The 17,237-nt window shown below is 45.8% G+C and overlaps 1 protein-coding gene across 2 annotated transcripts in view; it reads left to right on the forward strand.

Annotated features, from left to right (window-relative positions):
* The first annotated feature begins 14,370 nt into the window (after positions 1-14,370).
* The window catches only part of fam20b (FAM20B glycosaminoglycan xylosylkinase), a 170,840-nt gene continuing 167,973 nt past the window's right edge, over positions 14,371-17,237 (forward strand). Inside the window, exon 1 of one of the 2 annotated variants that reach the window (XM_087990913.1) lies at positions 14,371-14,526. The gene's annotated coding sequence lies outside the window, so the exon portion shown is untranslated. The remainder of the gene's footprint in view (positions 14,527-17,237) is intronic. The other variant, XM_087990914.1, reaches the window with a different exon arrangement.

The following is a 17,237-nucleotide window of genomic DNA, read 5'->3' on the forward strand; positions in this document are numbered from 1 at the left end:
AGTCCCATGTGATGTGTTGCCTGCCCGGTGCCAGGGTGCAGAATGTCTCTGACTGGCTTAAAAGGATATTGGAGTGGGAGGGGGAGGATCCAGTTGTTGTGCTCCACATTGGGACTAACAAGGCGAGGGTAGAGGACCTATCTGGGGATTTCCGAGCACTAGGAATGGAATAAAATTAAGGAACAGGTCCTCGAGGGTCATAATCTCTGGATTACTGCCTGAGCCAGGGATAAGAAAATTGGGGAAGTAAACAGGTGGCTAATGAAATGATGTGGGAAAGAGGGGTTCTATCTCATGGGTCATTGGCATCAGTTTTGGAACCGAGGGTATCTGTACCGATGGGACAGACTCCACCTGAACTGATGTGGAACCAGTGTTCTAGGGTGGTGACGAGGACTGTGTGTGTGTGGTCGCGAAGTGAAAGGGAAAACAATGGAAGTATGATGATAAATACAAAGAAAAAACAGCTGGTTAGCATGTGTGCAGGAGGGTTAAAGTTCAAGGCAGATTATGAAAGAAGTCAACAGGAAGGATAATTCAGGAGATGATATTAGAGATGTTAAAAATCATGAGGGTAAGAAAGCTCGTATAAAGGCACTTTACCTGAAAGCTCGCAGCATTTGTAACAAGGTTGATGAGTGAGTTAATGGCACATATCATCGTGAATGAATATGATTTGGTAGCCATTATAGAGACATGGTTACAGATGGTCACGACTGGGAGTTAAATATTCAGGGGTATCAAACTATTTGGGAGGACAGAAAGAAAGGTAAGGGAGGTTCAAGAACGACATCAGGGCGGTACTGAGAGATGATATAGGTTCTGTGGAGAATACGGTTGAATCTATTTGGGGGGAAATTAGAAATTCTAAGAAGAAAAAGGCAGCTTGGTTAGGGTAGCCTTGAGGAAGAGTTCGTTGAGTGTATCCGGGATAGTTTTCTTGAACATTATGTAATGGAACCAATGAGGGAGCAAAATATCCCAGATCTGGTCCTGTGTAATGAGACAGGAATAATTAATGACCTCAGAAATAGGGATCCTCTTGGAAGGAGTGATCACAGTATGGTTGAATTTAAATAACAGATGGAGAGTGTGAAGATAAAATCTAATACCAGGGTCCTGTGCTTACACAAGGGAGACTACGATAAAATGAGGGAGGACTTGGCTAAAGTAGACTGGAAACAAATATTTGATGGTGGTGCAGTTGACGAGCAGTGGAGAACTTTCAAAGCAATTTTTCAAAGTGCTCAGCAAAAGTATATTCCAGTGAAAAGGAAGGACTGTAAGAAAAGGGGTAATCTGTCATGAGTGTCTAACGAAAAAAGGGAGGCTATCAAATTGAAAGAAAGGCATACAAAGTGGCCAAAAACAGCATTAAACTAGAAGATTGGGAAAACTTTAAAGGTCAACAGAAAACCACAAAAACAGCTATAAAGAAAAGTAAGATAGAACATGAGGGGAAAAAAACTAGCACAGAATACAAAGACAGATAGTAAAGGTGTCTATAAATATATAAAATGAAAAAGATTGGCTAAAGTAAACATTGGTCCTTTAGAGGATGAGAAGGGGAATTGAGTTATGGGGTATGATGAAATGGCTGCAGCATTAAACAGGTATTTTGTATCGGTCTTCACAGTAAAGGACACTAATAACATGCTGGTAATTGACAAGGAGATGAAGGTAGGTGAGGACCTGGAAACAATCATTATTATGGAAGAGGTAGTGTTGGACAAGCTAGTGGAGCTAAGGATAGATATGTCTCCTGACTCTGATGCAATGCATCGCAGGATACTGAAAGCGATGGCGGGAAAAATGACAAATGCACTGGCAGTAATTTTCCAAAATTCACTGGACTCTGGGGCAGTCCTAGCAGATTGGAAAGCAGCAAATGTGATGCCACTGTTTAAAAAGGGAGGTAGACAAAAGATGGTGAATTATCGACTGGTCAACTTAACCTCTGTAGTGGGGAAGATGATTGAGTCATTTATCAAGGAAGAAATAGCAGGGCATCTTGATAGAAATTGTCCCATTGGGCAGACCCAGCATGGGTTCATGAAGGGCAGGTCATGCTTAATGAATCTTTTGGAATTTTATGAAGACATTATGAGCAAGGTGGACAACAGGGACCTAGTGGATGTGGTGTACCTAGATTTCCAAAAGACCTTTGACAAGGTACTGCTCAAGAGGCTGCTGCATAAGGTAAGGATGCATAGTGCTATGGGTAAAGAATTAGCATGGGTAGAGGATTGGTTGATCAACAGGAAGCAAAGAGTAGAGATAAATGGCTGGCTATTCTGGCTGGCAATCAGTAACTAGTGGTGTGCCTCAGGGATCAGTGTTGGGACCACAATTATTGACAATTTATATAGATGATTTGGAGTCGGGGACCACGTGTAGGGTGTCAAAGTTTACAGATGACACTAAGACGAGTGGCAGAGCAACGTGTGCAGAGGGCTGTGAAACTTTGCAGAAGAACGTAGATACATTAAGTGAGTGGGCAAAGGTCTGGCAAATGGAATACAATGTTACTAAGTGTGAAGTCATCCATTTTGGTAGAAGTAACAGTAAAAAGGATTATTACTTGAATGGTAAAAAGTAGCATGCTGCTATGAAGAGGCACCTGGGTGTCCTTGTGCATGAATCACAAAAAGTTGGTCTGCAAAAGTAATTAGAAAGGCAAATGGAATTTTGTCCTTCATTGCTCAAGGGATTGAGTTTAAAAGCAGAGAGGTTATGTTGCAGCTGAACAGGTGCTGGTGAAGAGTATTGTGTACAGTTTTGATCTCGTTACTTGAGAAAGGATGTACTGGCACTGGAGGAGGGTGCAGAGGAGGTCCACTAGGCTGATTCCGGAGTAGAGGGAGTTGGTTTATGAGGAGAGACTGTGTAGACTGGGATTATATTCATTGGCATTCAGAAGAATGAGCGTGGATCTGATAGAAACATGTGTTAGAGGGATGCAACTGTTAGAAGAGCAGGGAGAAAATAAAAGCTGGATGAATGTACAGGATTAGATCCATGGATTCAGAATATTAAGTGCAAAGATGGAAAGCACAGAAATGCCATGGAAGCTGAAACAACATGCCTGGGGGTGAACATGCCTCCGGTTATTTTCCAAATAAGATATTTTCCATAGTGACACTTTGATCCATTCTGTTCGATTTCTAATCTAGTGTATTTAAAGATTGACTTCCAGTTTAGAATTCTGCTTTAACTCTATTTATGACAATGTTTTCAAATTCACTGCACCTGATCTACAAAAATATCTGCGTTCATCATAAAGATGCTTGAACTGTGCCCCTTACGGTGCCAGAGAAACATGGCAGGGTCTGCTTTTAACTTAAGGCTACCCAATTTTATATTTGGCAAAGGTTCTAGCTTTAAAGTTGAAAGAATTCCTATTAATCGGAGACTCATAGGTGGTCAAACAGTAGCAGTCCAGAAAGTGATAGAGAGCAAGACAGAGGGTGTATTTTAACAAAAGTAAGAAATATTGTATAATCCAGGAATACCACCAGAAGCAGAAGGCCATGTGATCAGGAACCTGCATGCCATGGTCAGACCAGAAGACAAATGAAGAAAAAATGCCAAGCAACAAGAACTATAAAGCTGGAGAGAAGTTGGGGTGCCAAAAAGGTGCCAGATAGGGGACAATCAGCCTATCACATAAATGACTACATATTGAAAAGAAGCCCCAATAGGACTTGTAAGGTTAAAGCAAGGCTAATTGGCACAAGGATTTTTAAGAAGATTGGAGGTATCAAGATTATAAGGTTAGATTTACCAATAGCAGGATACGTAAGAAATGTTGATTTGTTTGGTTTGTTAGAAACAAATGCCTGAGAGTGTGGATCAATTGATATTAAAGCTGCATTTTTGCTTTATGTTTGGAAATTTCCATCATTGAGGGATGACAGGAACATGGAACTTGTTGGCCACAGCAATGCTTCTCATGAAAATATCTGTGTTAGGTGTCAGTGCAGGAAGATTTTTAATTTTTTTGTGGGGAAGTGGGGTAAATGCTGTCTTTTAGTTTGGGCACCTAAAAACATCAGAAGAGTAGAAAAACATACTTTAATAGTGGAGACTCTTACTCTTCATGAGGCTGTAAATTATGGCATTTTTCTTAGCAAAAATATTGGAAGAAATGCTAAAAAGAGATACAGCCCTGCTACATTGATAAAAATTCATGACAAAATAACATACACTCAATGGATTGTGTGAATAGAAAAGTCAGGATCAATAAAGATGGAGAATAGAAAGATCTTCATATTGAAATGGGTGGATAGAAGCAGTTAGCAACCTAATTGTTTTACAAGGAAAATAGCAAATTCTGAGAAAATGTTGGACATAACTGGGAAAAGGACACTTGGAACTTTAATGTGCAAAAAAAAATTGAATATAATTCAAATAACTCCACAAAGGCAGGTATCCCATCATGCTTTATTTACATGAGCATAGTATAATGGTACTGACCCAACTAGCTTAGAGATGGGTCCTAGAGTAAGCAGGGCCTCCAACACTCCTCTTTATATTTTTTTTTCAATAAAGAAAACCAAAATGAACAAATATCTTCCCTAGAAAGGGGGTGGGGGAGAAGAAAAAGGAACTCCTCCTCCCTCAAAGCACAGAGACCAGCAACAGTCGCAGCAGGAACACACTGACTGTAGCGTAGTGAGCATAGAGCACCCCTCTTTATTTTTTTCTATTTTTTTCTTTTTTTTTCTTCTTTTTTTTCTTCTTTTTATTTAACCCCCCACACTACCGCCTAACTGCAGTAGTGCTTATTTTTTTTTTCCCCAGCACCCATGTTGTGTGTGTGCAGATGTGAGACACAGTGAAAAACACAAAGTGCACAAAATCTTTATTCAGTTTCCACCACCAGGAAGATAGGAAAACACCCAAGTGGCCAGTGACAAGCACTGCCCTTCACATCAAAGGGCAATGCTGTGTGATCAAAACAGTGGAGGGGAGGGAGCACTCCTCATTTTTTTTCTTCTTTTTTTTTCTTTTTTTCTTTTTTTCTTTTTTTTCACAAAAGGCAATGCTGTGTGAGCAAACAGTCCTGTTTATTCTTTTTTTTTTCTTTTTTAAACTTTTTTAAATTAACAACCACACTACCACCTAACTGCGGTAGTGCTTATTTTTCCCCAGCACCCATGTTGTGTGTGTGCAGGTGTGAGACACAGTGAAAAACACAAAGTGCATTAAATCTTTATTCAGTTTCCACCACCAGGAAGATAGGAAAACACCCAAGTGGCCAGTGACAAGCACTGCCCTTCACATCAAAGGGCAATGCTGTGTGATCAAAACAGTGGAGGGGAGGAGCACTCCTCATTTTTTTTCTTCTTTCTTTTTTTTTCTTTTTTTCTTTTTTTTCACAAAAGGCAATGCTGTGTGAGCAAACAGTCCTGTTTATTCTTTTTATTTTTTTTCTTTTTTAAACTTTTTTAAATTAATAACCACACTACCACCTAACTGCGGTAGTGCTTATTTTTCCCCAGCACCCATGGTGTGTGTGTGTGCAGGTGTGAGACACAGTGAAAGACACAAAGTGCACGAATCTTTATTCAACTTCCACCACCAGGAAGATAGGAAAACACCCAAGTGGCCAGTGACAAGCACTGCCCTTCACATCAAAGGGCAGTGCTGTGTGATCAAAACAGTGAAGGGGAGGGTAGCACTCCTCTTTATTTTTTTTTTATCTTTGCAAACACCCAGGTGGCCAGTGACAAACACTGCCCTTCACATCAAAGGGCAGTGCTGTGTGATCAAAACAGTGAAGGGGAGGGTAGGGACTAAATCAAAATAGAGCACATTCCTATTTAATTTTTTTCTTTTTTTTTTCTTTTTTAATCCCTTGTTTCTTTTTTTTTCTTATTATTATTTTTTTAACCCCCACACTACCACCTAAGTGTGGTAGTGCTTATTTTATCCCCAGCACCCATGGTGTGTGTGTATACGTGTGAGACACAGTGAAAGACACAAAGTGCACGAATCTTTATTCAAATTCCACCACCAGGAAGATAGGAAAACACCCGGGTGGCCAGTGACAAACACTCCCCTTCACATCAAAGGGCAGTGCTGTGTGATCAAAACAGTGAAGGGGAGGGTAGCACTCCTCTTTATTTTTTTTTCCCCCAACGTAACCGGAATCTTCTGTTTATATTTTTTTCTTTTTTAACCCCCACACTACCACCTAAGTGCGGTAGTGCTTATTTTTTTCCCCAGCACCCATGGTGTGTGTGTGCAGGGGTGAGACACAGTGAAAGACACAAAGTGCACGAATCTTTATTCAATTTCCACCACCAGGAAGATAGGAAAACACCCGGGTGGCCAGTGACAAACACTCCCCTTCACATCAAAGGGCAGTGCTGTGTGATCAAAACAGTGAAGGGGAGGGTAGCACTCCTCTTTATATCTGTCAGCCAGAGCTCCCTTATTGGACCAGGTTAACAACCCCAATCAGAGAAATCATAATCTATGAGGTCCACCTAGCTGACCTCATTCTGATCATTACAATAATTAGATTAGATTAGATTAGATTACATTAAATTACAGTGTGGAAACAGGCCCTTCAGCCCAACAAGTCCACACCGACCCGCCGAAGCGTAACCCACCCATACCCCTACATTTACCCCTTACCTAACACTACGGGCAATTTAGCATGGCCAATTCACCTGACCTGCACATCTTTGGATTGTGGGAGGAAACCGGAGCACCCGGAGGAAACCCACGCAGACACGGGGAGAACGTGCAAACTCCACACAGTCAGTCACCTGAGGCGGGAATTGAACCCGGGTCTCTGGTGCTGTGAGGCAGCAGTGCTAACCACTGTGCCACTATGTTGCCCACGGTGACACATTCTGTCACTTTGAATGTTTTTTAACAATTATTGATTGATTTGTCTAAAATGATAAATTTTTATCATCTAATATAATTGAAGGAATGCCTCAGACCTAATGAAATGAGGGACCAAGTGGTAGATATGTTAATTAAGAGATAATTGGGTTTGAATTGATTTTATAAAAATGGGGAGGTAGTAATTTGTGGAGTGATGTTTTATGCAGTGTGGTAAGCTGAAATAAAATTCTCACATAAAAGTGTAGACTTGAATTTTGTTTCAATATAGTTATCTTTTGGAGTTTAACACAATGATCTTATGAAGTTTATGAAATGGTCTTTGTTTGGCGTGGGAAAGCACAACTGGAAGAGACGTGGTCATCAGTACGTTTCGATTTATTTCAGTACTATATCAATTATTTAGTTGCAATGTATTGATATATTACATTTTTAGCACACGATGAGAACAATGTCCTAAAATATTAAGTAAATTTAGATCATTGACGAAGTTAATATGGCAATGACAGTGTTTTTACATTGTAGCTTTTACATCCACATCATTCACATTTTCTGCGTATAGTCAACCGTTATTGCGAACAAGTTAATTTGTTTGTGCCATGTTAACAAACTAATATACCTGTGCCACTAGCAACTTAGTTTGCTGGCAGTCATGACAGTTTGGCACAGTTCATTTTGTGATTGGTTTTGGCTATGCTTTCATCTATGCTAGAGTAGCACATTGATATTTTTTAAACTTCACTGGCAAGGATTCAACACAAGATGGTTCCTTGAATATTTTAGATACATGTATGTTGAGAGTGCGGTGCTGGAAAAGCACAGTAAGTCAGGCAGAATCTGAGGAGCAGGAGAATCAACATTTCGGGCAGTAACAATAACAAAATAATACTGACTAAAATTTGTTTCTATTATATTGGGATTTGTTTTGTTAGCACCCTGCCCACTGATGCCTGATCATCGATCCTGCCACTGATGACAATATTCCCCAAACCTACCTTCTAATCACTGGTCCAAGGGCCATTCATCCATCTCAATGACTTTCATTGATCACAAGTCACAATTCAGTGACAGCTTGTCATCACTTGAATAAGAGGCTTATTATCAGGTCCAGCTCAGGCCTCACTGTTCATTTACAGGGATTTTTGTACTGTGAACCCAAAGATGGTCATATCCAAATTTTTAGGCCTTAGAATTAAAAGAGCGGAATCTGACTTGCAAAACATCTTTCATGATTGTGCTTAATCTGGTTTTGATTAACATTACAAGGTATGTGGCCATCCTAACTTTCTAACTTACTGTGTTGCCTGGCATAGATCATGTTTTTAAGGATTAAAATATAACAAAGGTGAATAATTATGCAAGTGTGACGTCAAGATATCTCCCAAGTGTCTTAGTTGCAGTCTTTTCACTAGCACCTGGCAAACTCAGTTAACCTTTGTCTCCATCTAATTCATTCAATTAAAAATTGTTTGCTAGATACTTCTATAGTCCAGCTGCTATATTTGTTATAGGAAGAAGGTAAACCTATAGTTTTATAATTTTTTTTAAACAAACTGTCTTATGATATTTGATGGTAAAATGAATAGAAAGCAATTAATAGGAAAGCCAATGAAGTGTTAAAACATAAACAAAAATACAAGTCGCTCTGCTATAATGTGACAGTTACATTCCTCGTGCTATCAAGAATCATGCTATGGAAAACTGCTATAGAAATTTGTGCTGCAGAAGATTGTATACCCAATCAGTAGAAAGTTTGCATTATCCAAACAGTGTCTGCAAGTTGTTCATCATGTTATACCAGAATGACCTGTACAGAACATAAAATGCAGGCAGATATTATGTAAAAACAGCAGGGCAGTAGTCAGTCTGTGTGCAGTTATGGTCACCTGGACACAAGGGAAGCATCTACCCTGGAGATTGTGCTGAGGAGGAGCTATAAAAATTGAACTCATTCCTCAGTTGTTTGAAAAATATGGAAGGATATGGACTTTTCAACTATGAATAAATGTCTGCTGAGAAGTAATCTAGAGTTATATAAGATTGTAGAGAGTTGAAAATTACTTTGACATAAATTGTGAGTATACAACAAAGATGTTCAAGTTCAAATTAGTAAAAGATAACTTTAAAATTAGAATTAATAAGTTTTTCATGCACAAAGTAGTTTCCTGGGTCGAAGAGTGAAGGTGAAAACCTTAATTCATTTAAAAAAACAAATGTTTGCAGCAACCTGGGAGTTTGAAGATTATTTCGATCAACTAACTAAGATGGCCTTCCTCATTCATGTTCACCCAGACAGTGAATCTTTCTTGGTGGTATGTTGAAAGGTGTATTGGATTTCAAATGTTTTAAAAGCATGAATTGTAGTCAATGCCTGGGAGAACTTTGTAGGGCTAATGGATAAAATGTTTATCCTATTGGGTTTACGACAGGCAGAGGAAACACATCAATGCAATTAGTTTCTTTATGATTTCAGAAGGTTTAAACTTTTAGTTCAGAAGATAGAAAAGTTTCTCCTGGCAGGAGAATCAGATCAGTTCAGGGGAACCAGCTGAAGTGTTTTAGCATAAAGCTTCCAAATTAGAAGACTTTGGACAGAAACCTTCAAGTTGGTAGAATTGAAAAAGATTATGCCATCAGAACTGTGAGGGGTTCATACCGGTGGAATCAAAAAGGAATTGTAAAAAAGAATTGTGCTTTACAATCCAAGGGGAATAGTAGTACTGGAAAGAGTCAGTTAAGAATTAAATAACTGAAATAGGAGTGATATTGGTCTGATATAGGAGTGATGGAGCCTCTGCGACTCATGGTGTTGTGCATCAGATTGAAACTTTGTTTTGATGTTTGTGCTAAGATCTTTCTGTCCTCTCTAAACATAGCTTTATTTTTTGTAGGTAGGAAACTTTTATGTTCTGTTACTAAAGAACATCCTTAGCCTCATGTGATTATGTTTCAGTGACCAATTACCATGTTAACCAAGTGCAAAAATTCAATATATTATCTAACAAACCAGATTTTATTTTGGGATCTGACTTGCCTAGTATTACGATCAGTTGAAATCATAACTGTGGAGTAACATCAAAGCAGAATCTGAGCCTGTCCTCATCTGATGATCATACACAATTGTCTTATGATTTTTCTCTTTCAGCACGCCAACTGCTGCATAGATTGGGGATCAAGCTGAGCCACTATGTTCAGTACAACCAGACAAATTTCTGATCTAGGTTTGCACTTGGTATATATTTTGTCTCAGATTGTTAGCTACATTTAGGGAAATAATATGTATGTGCCAGTTATTATTTATTTTAGATAGGAGCAAAACAGTAATGGGAAATGGAGAGAATTATGAAAATTGATTATGTACCTCTGAACAGCTGAAGCAAATACTAAAATTAAGGAGTGATCTGCTCTGATCTAACCCAAAGAGAGGAAAATGGAAATAATCATTTTGCAAACTACTGTTCAATATCCAAACTTAATTTCCTTTCTAAGGCCATGAAAAGATCGTCTCTTCCTGATCGTGCTCATTTCTGAATGGACCTCTTTAATGTTAATGATGATCTCTTTGCACTTTCTCAGCAGCTGTAACATTGTATCCTGCACTCTGTTTGGTTACCCTGATGCATTTGTATACTATGATCTGTCTGTAAAGCACATAAGACAACATACTCTGTACCTCTGTTCATGTGACAGTAATAAATCAATCAAATCAAAGTGGTGAAAGGAATGTTACATAATTGGAACTGGCAAATGTTAATCCAGAACAGAATAACTGGTTCTCTCATCTTATTATGGTTTGTGGTACTTTGCTGCACATAAATTTATAGTTGTGTTTGTCTTCAAGACAATGATTTAACTTCCAAAAGGAACTCATTGATTTTCATGTCCTTTGTAATCTTCTGAGTGTAAGAAAGTTGGTTTATAAATGCAAATTTGTTCTCTTTTCTGGTTAAAATTCTGGTACATAAATGAAAACAACAAAGTAAAAGAATGAAGAAGGGAATAAGAGTCAGACAGGCTGGGAATATTGTGTTTAACTCATAAGCATTTTAAAATTGCTTATTTGCATGTTAGTTAATTGAAACTAACAAAGTTGTCATTGCTCCAATGGAAGAGATCAAATTGCAGCAATTTCCATGATTTTGGAATCACAAATTAATTTGAATCTGATGGGGGTGGTGGAGAGAACCGTGAGGACCATGCTATGTTTCTTCTTACTTCAGTCACATCAACCTAAAGACTTTTTTCCTGATGGCTTTAGAAATGGTGTTTTTGAAAGGCCACTTCCCACTGTTGCCCTGATCTCTTGACAGATGACACTTGAAACGATGGACATCCATTGCTACAATTTTTATATTCATCAGCTATGACTCCTGAGGGACCATCCTGAGGCACCACTGATTGAATTATCTCCCTGTAGAAATCTATTCACTAGTGACAACTGTCTCGTATTGCTTCAGGAAACATTTAAGCTAATGGAATTCACACCTCAATGGTCTACCATCCTATCTCACCTATATTGACATCCAGGCATCAATTTGTTCAGACTGTAAGCACATCTCTGTCACTTAGCCTGCTCTCATGCACATTTTATCTGCCACTCTGGATCCTCATTCATGGTTTCTCTTTCCCTTTTTCTCTTCACCTTTCCTGACATTTTAGCTTCTTTTGCTTCTTCACCTTCGTGTATTCTTTCTTCACAAACAATTATTCTTCAGCACTCATATCTTTCATCATTAAAACTACCCCAGCCCTTGCTACAGCTAACCTGCTGCCAAAACCTTTATCTGTTACTTTTTTACTTTGAGACTGAACTGTTGCAATTTGGCTGGACTCCCAAGTTCTATCTTTTACAGACTTGAGGTCATTTAAAAATTTTGCTGCCTATGTCTTATCTCATGCCAGGTCCTGCTCGCTAATCACCCTTATGCTAACTGATCCATACTGATTACTGGTTAAGAAACAGCCTGATTTAAAAATTGTTAGTTTTTAAATCACTCCACAGCCTCTCCCCTCATAACTTCTTTTTAAAAAAGGTCAGACATTAATATTCCACCTAGCGAGTTTTGAGAAGATTTGTGGCAGAGGTTGAGGTTCTGGATGTAAGTTTGCTCGCTGAGCTGGAAGGTCTGTTTTCAGACATTTCGTCACCATACTAGGTAACATCATTAATCAGCCTCCAGTGAAGCACTGGTGTTATGACCCACTTTCTATTTGTGTTTAGGTTTCCTTGGGTCGGTGATGTCATTTCCTGTGGTGATGTCATTTCCAGTTATTTTTCTCAGACGGTGGTAAATAGGGTCTAAGTTGATGTGTTTGTCGATAAGAGTTCTGGTTGGAATGCCATGCTTCGAGGAATTCTGTTTGGCTTGTCCTAGGATGGATGTGTTGTCCCAGGATGGATGTGTTGTCCCAGTCGAAGTGATACACCTCATCTGTATGTAAGGGGGTGATAGTGGGTCATGTCTTTTCGTGGCTCGTTGATGTTCATGTATTCTGATGGCTAGTTTACTGTCTGTTTTGTCCATTGTAGTGTTTGTTACAGTTCTTGCAAAGTATTTTGTAAATGACATTCATTTTGCTTCTTGTCTGTGTAGGGTCTTTGAAGTTCATTAGCTGCTGTTTTAGTGTGTTGGTAGGGTTGTGGGCTACCATGATGTCAAGAGATCTAAGTAGTCTGGCAGTCATTTCTGAGATGTCTTTGATGTAGGGGAGTATGGCTAGGATTTCTGGACGCAGTTTGTCTGCAGGTTTGGGTTTGTTGCTGAGAAATCGGCGGACTGTGTTCATTGAATATTTTCTTTTTGAATACACTGTATAGGAGATTGTCCTCTGCTCTTCATAGTTCCTCTGTGCTGCAGTGTGTGCTGGCTCATTGAAATAATGTTCTAATGCAGCTTTGTCTGTTGGAATTGGGATGATTGCTTTTATAGTTCTGTACTTGGTCCGTATGTGTTGTTTCCTGTAGACACTGGTTTGAAGTTCCCCATCAGCTGTTCGCTCTACTATCACTAGTATCCTTACATACAGATGAGGAAGGACTCCACTTCGATTGGAATAACACATCCATCCAAAGACAAGCCAAACTGAGACTTGCATGAGAATTCGTAGAAGCATGGCATTCCAACGCAGAACTCTATCAACAAACACATTGATTTGGACCCCATTTACGATCCTCTGAGAAAAAGAACAGGACATGTCACCACAGAAAATGACATCACCAACCCAAGGAACATAGAAAGTGGGTCATAACACCAGTCCTTCACTGGAGGCTCACTGATGATGTTACCTAGTATGGTGACAAATTGTTTGAAAATGAAGCTTCCAGCTTAGCAAGCAAACTTACTTCTAATATTCCATCTTTCGATGTCTCAAAACAATACTTCTGGTGTAGTCACTTTTGAAATTTCAGAAACACTCCTCTAGTCTTACACCTCCCTGTGGTCTTTATACTCTGCCAATTATGGCCTTTTGAACATTTCCCATTTAATTTTCCAACTATTCATGGCTGTATCTTCTACTGTGAAGATCTTCAACTCTGGAACTTTCTCCTTGGTTATTTCAATTGCTGTTTCCAACTAGCCTGATATACATGACTTGGTGTGGATGTTTCAAATTCAGTTTGGCTCTTTGGAACTTGGTCTTGAAATGTTAATTTTGTTTCTCTCTCCACAGATGGTATCTGATCTATTGCATTTTTCTAGCACTTTGGACGTTGGATCTGAAATAAAAGCTCAATATTTGCTTCATTTGCAAATTGTAATGGAAGTTTTGGTTTCTATCAAAATATTTTTTAAGATCCTTCATTATATATTTCATGTGTACGTCCTCATTTCTTTTCCTTTTTAAATCCTATGTCCACTTTTTATTTAAAGGTAAGTATTTGGGTAAAATTGTCATCCCCTGTTATTACTCCTTTTCATCCCTGCAGCATCACCAGAGGCAGGATGTGTCATTACACAATGACAAGTTTACACAGGTAATTGCCATTACAAATGTTGCCATGTGCAAATTAGGTGAATTGGCTATGCTAAATTGCCCAGTGTTCAGGGATAAATTATAATAATAGGGTAGGGGAAAATATCTGGATGGGTTACTCTTCAGACGGTCGGTGTGGACTTGGTGGGCCGAAGGGCCTGTTTCCACACTGTAGGGATTCTATACATATGAAATTAAATGTAGGATTACATTATATTGATGTTCATTCTTGCAGTGATCCCCATTTCAGTTGTTGTTGACACGTCGGTATTACCGACGTGGGACAGGGCGTTAGACTGGTGTTACACTTTCTGAGAGGGGTGGAAATATGAGTTGAGCAGGAGAGAAATACACACACACAAAAAAAATATACGCCAGGGGTGCCACCACTCCAAAGCAGAAGAAGGGGGAAATGTTTAGGGCGTATTGCTGAGAGAAGCAGTGTGGTGGGTTGGGTCATCTGCCTCGTTGGTGGTTTCCCCTTCCTGTCGGTGCAGCAGGATCAGGGACCGGGTGCGGATGAGGGTTTTGTTGGCACTCGGAGGGAGGTGGTCGGTGTGCGGGCACAGCATTGCCACATGATCGGTGAAGAGGCAGCGGTGGCGGGACGGTCACATTGAGTGAGTGAGGAGCCGAGGGCCCGGAGCGCGAGCCGCCAACCGACCGGGCGCGAGGGGCTGGAAGCAGCTGGTGAGTGAGCGACAGTTGGAGCCGCGGGCTGAGGGGAACGCGGTTTTTAAAAAAAAAATAACAACAACAACAACGGCCCGGCGGAGGTCTGAGGGCCGAGAACGGCACCGGGATGTCGTCGGTGAGGTGATGGTCCCTTCTCGTAACTGGACAGTGACGAAGCCGTGAAACGTGCGGCGGCCAAGCGGCCCCCTTTCCCACGCCCGCTCACCTCGCCCAGTGAACACACCGCCCCATTGAGCTCCCACTCGCCCTCGCACTCACTCACCGGTGGACCCCCGTGCCTCCGCTCCGGCCGCAAAACGCACCGCCCCCACACACTTCTCTCCCCCCACCCCCAACACACTTCTTCCCCCCCACGCACTCCCCCCCCCCCCCCCCACGCACTCCCCCCCCCCACGCACTCCCCCCCCCCCCCCCCCCACCGCCCACGCACTCCCCCCCCACGCACTCCCCCCCCCCCCCCACGCACTCCCCCCCCCCCCCCCCACGCACTCCCCCCCCCCACGCACTCCCCCCCCCCCCCCCACCGCCCACGCACTCCCCCCCCACGCACTCCCCCCCCCCCCCACGCACTCCCCCCCCCCCCCCCCACGCACTCCCCCCCCCCCCCCACGCACTCCCCCCCCCCCACGCACTCCCCCCCCCCACGCACTCCCCCCCCCACGCGCACTCCCCCCCCCACGCACTCCCCCCCCATGCACTCCCCCCCCCACTCACTCCCCCCCCCACGCACTCCCCCCCCCACGCACTCCCCCCCCCCCACGCACTCCCCCCCCCCCACGCACTCCCCCCCCCCCCCCCCCACGCACTCCCCCCCCACGCACTCCCCCCCCACGCACTCCCCCCCCCCCACGCACTCCCCCCCCCCCCCCACGCACTCCCCCCCCCCCCGCACTCCCCCCCCCACGCACTCCCCCCCCACGCACTCCCCCCCCCCCCCACGCACTCCCCCCCCACGCACTCCCCCCCCCACGCACTCCCGCACTCCCCCCCCCACGCACTCCCCCCCCCCACGCACTCCCCCCCCCCACGCACTCCCCCCCCCACGCACTCCCCACCCGACGCACTCCCCCCCCACGCACTCCCCCCCCCCACGCACTCCCCCCCCCCCCCACGCACTCCCCCCCACGCATTCCCCCCCACGCACTCCCCCCCCCACGCACTCCCCCCCCCACGCACTCCCCCCCCCCACGCACTCCCCCCCCCCCACGCACTCCCCCCCCACGCACTCCCCCCCCCCCACGCACTCCCCCCCCCCACGCACCCCCCCCCCACGCACCCCCCCCCCCCACGCACTCCCCCCCCCCACGCACTCCCCCCCCACGCACTCCCCCCCCACGCACTCCCCCCCCACGCACTCCCCCCCACGCACTCCCCCCCCACGCACTCCCCCCCACGCACTCCCCCCCCACGCACTCCCCCCCACGCACTCCCCCCCCCACGCACTCCCCCCCCACGCACTCCCCCCCACGCACTCCCCCCCCACGCACTCCCCCCCCCACGCACTCCCCCCCCCACGCACTCCCCCCCCCACGCACTCCCCCCCCCACGCACTCCCCCCCCCACGCACTCCCCCCCCACGCACTCCCCCCCCACGCACTCCCCCCCCACGCACTCCCCCCCCACGCACTCCCCCCCCCCACGCACTCCCCCCCCCACGCACTCCCCCCCCCACGCACTCCCCCCCCCACGCACTCCCCCCCCACGCACTCCCCCCCCACGCACTCCCCCCCACGCACTCCCCCCCCCACGCACTCCCCCCCCCACGCACTCCCCCCCACGCACTCCCCCCCCCACGCACTCCCCCCCCCACGCACTCCCCCCCCACGCACTCCCCCCCCACGCACTCCCCCCCCCACGCACTCCCCCCCCACGCACTCCCCCCCCCACGCACTCCCCCCCCACGCACTCCACCCCCACGCACTCCCCCCCACGCACTCCCCCCCACGCACTCCCCCCCCACGCACTCCCCCCCCACGCACTCCCCCCCCACGCACTCCCCCCCACGCACTCCCCCCCGACGCACTCCCCCCCGACGCACTCCCCCCCCCCACGCACTCCCCCCCCCACGCACTCCCCCCCCACGCACTCCCCCCCCCACGCACTCCCCCCCCACGCACTCCCCCCCCACGCACTCCCCCCCCACGCACTCCCCCCCCACGCACTCCCCCCCCACGCACTCCCCCCCCACGCACTCCCCCCCCCACGCACTCCCCCCCCCCCCACGCACTCCCCCCCCCCCGCACTCCCCCCCCCGCACTCCCCCCCCACGCACTCTCCCCCCCACGCACTCTCCCCCCCACGCACTCTCCCCCCCACGCACTCTCCCCCCCACGCACTCTCCCCCCCACGCACTCCCCCCCCCCACGCACTCCCCCCCCCCCCCCACGCACTCCCCCCCCCCCCACGCACTCCCCCCCCCCCCACGCACTCCCCCCCCCCCCCCCCACGCACTCCCCCCCCCCCCCACGCACTCCCCCCCCCCACGCACTCCCCCCCCCACGCACTCCCCCCCCCCCCCACGCACACCCCCCCCACGCACACCCCCCCCCACGCACTCCCCCCCAACGCACTCCCCCCCCCACACGCACTCACTCCCCCCCCCCACGCACTCCCCCCCCCCACGCACTCCCCCCCCCACGCACTCCCCCCCCCCCCCACGCACTCCCCCCCCCCCCCACGCACTCCCCCCCCCCACGCACTCCCCC

This window comes from Chiloscyllium plagiosum, unplaced genomic scaffold (genome assembly GCF_037043375.1).
Source record: "Chiloscyllium plagiosum isolate Xiang-an unplaced genomic scaffold, Cpla_swu_hap1 HiC_scaffold_9, whole genome shotgun sequence".
In the NCBI taxonomy this organism is placed as follows: Eukaryota; Metazoa; Chordata; class Chondrichthyes; order Orectolobiformes; family Hemiscylliidae; genus Chiloscyllium; species Chiloscyllium plagiosum.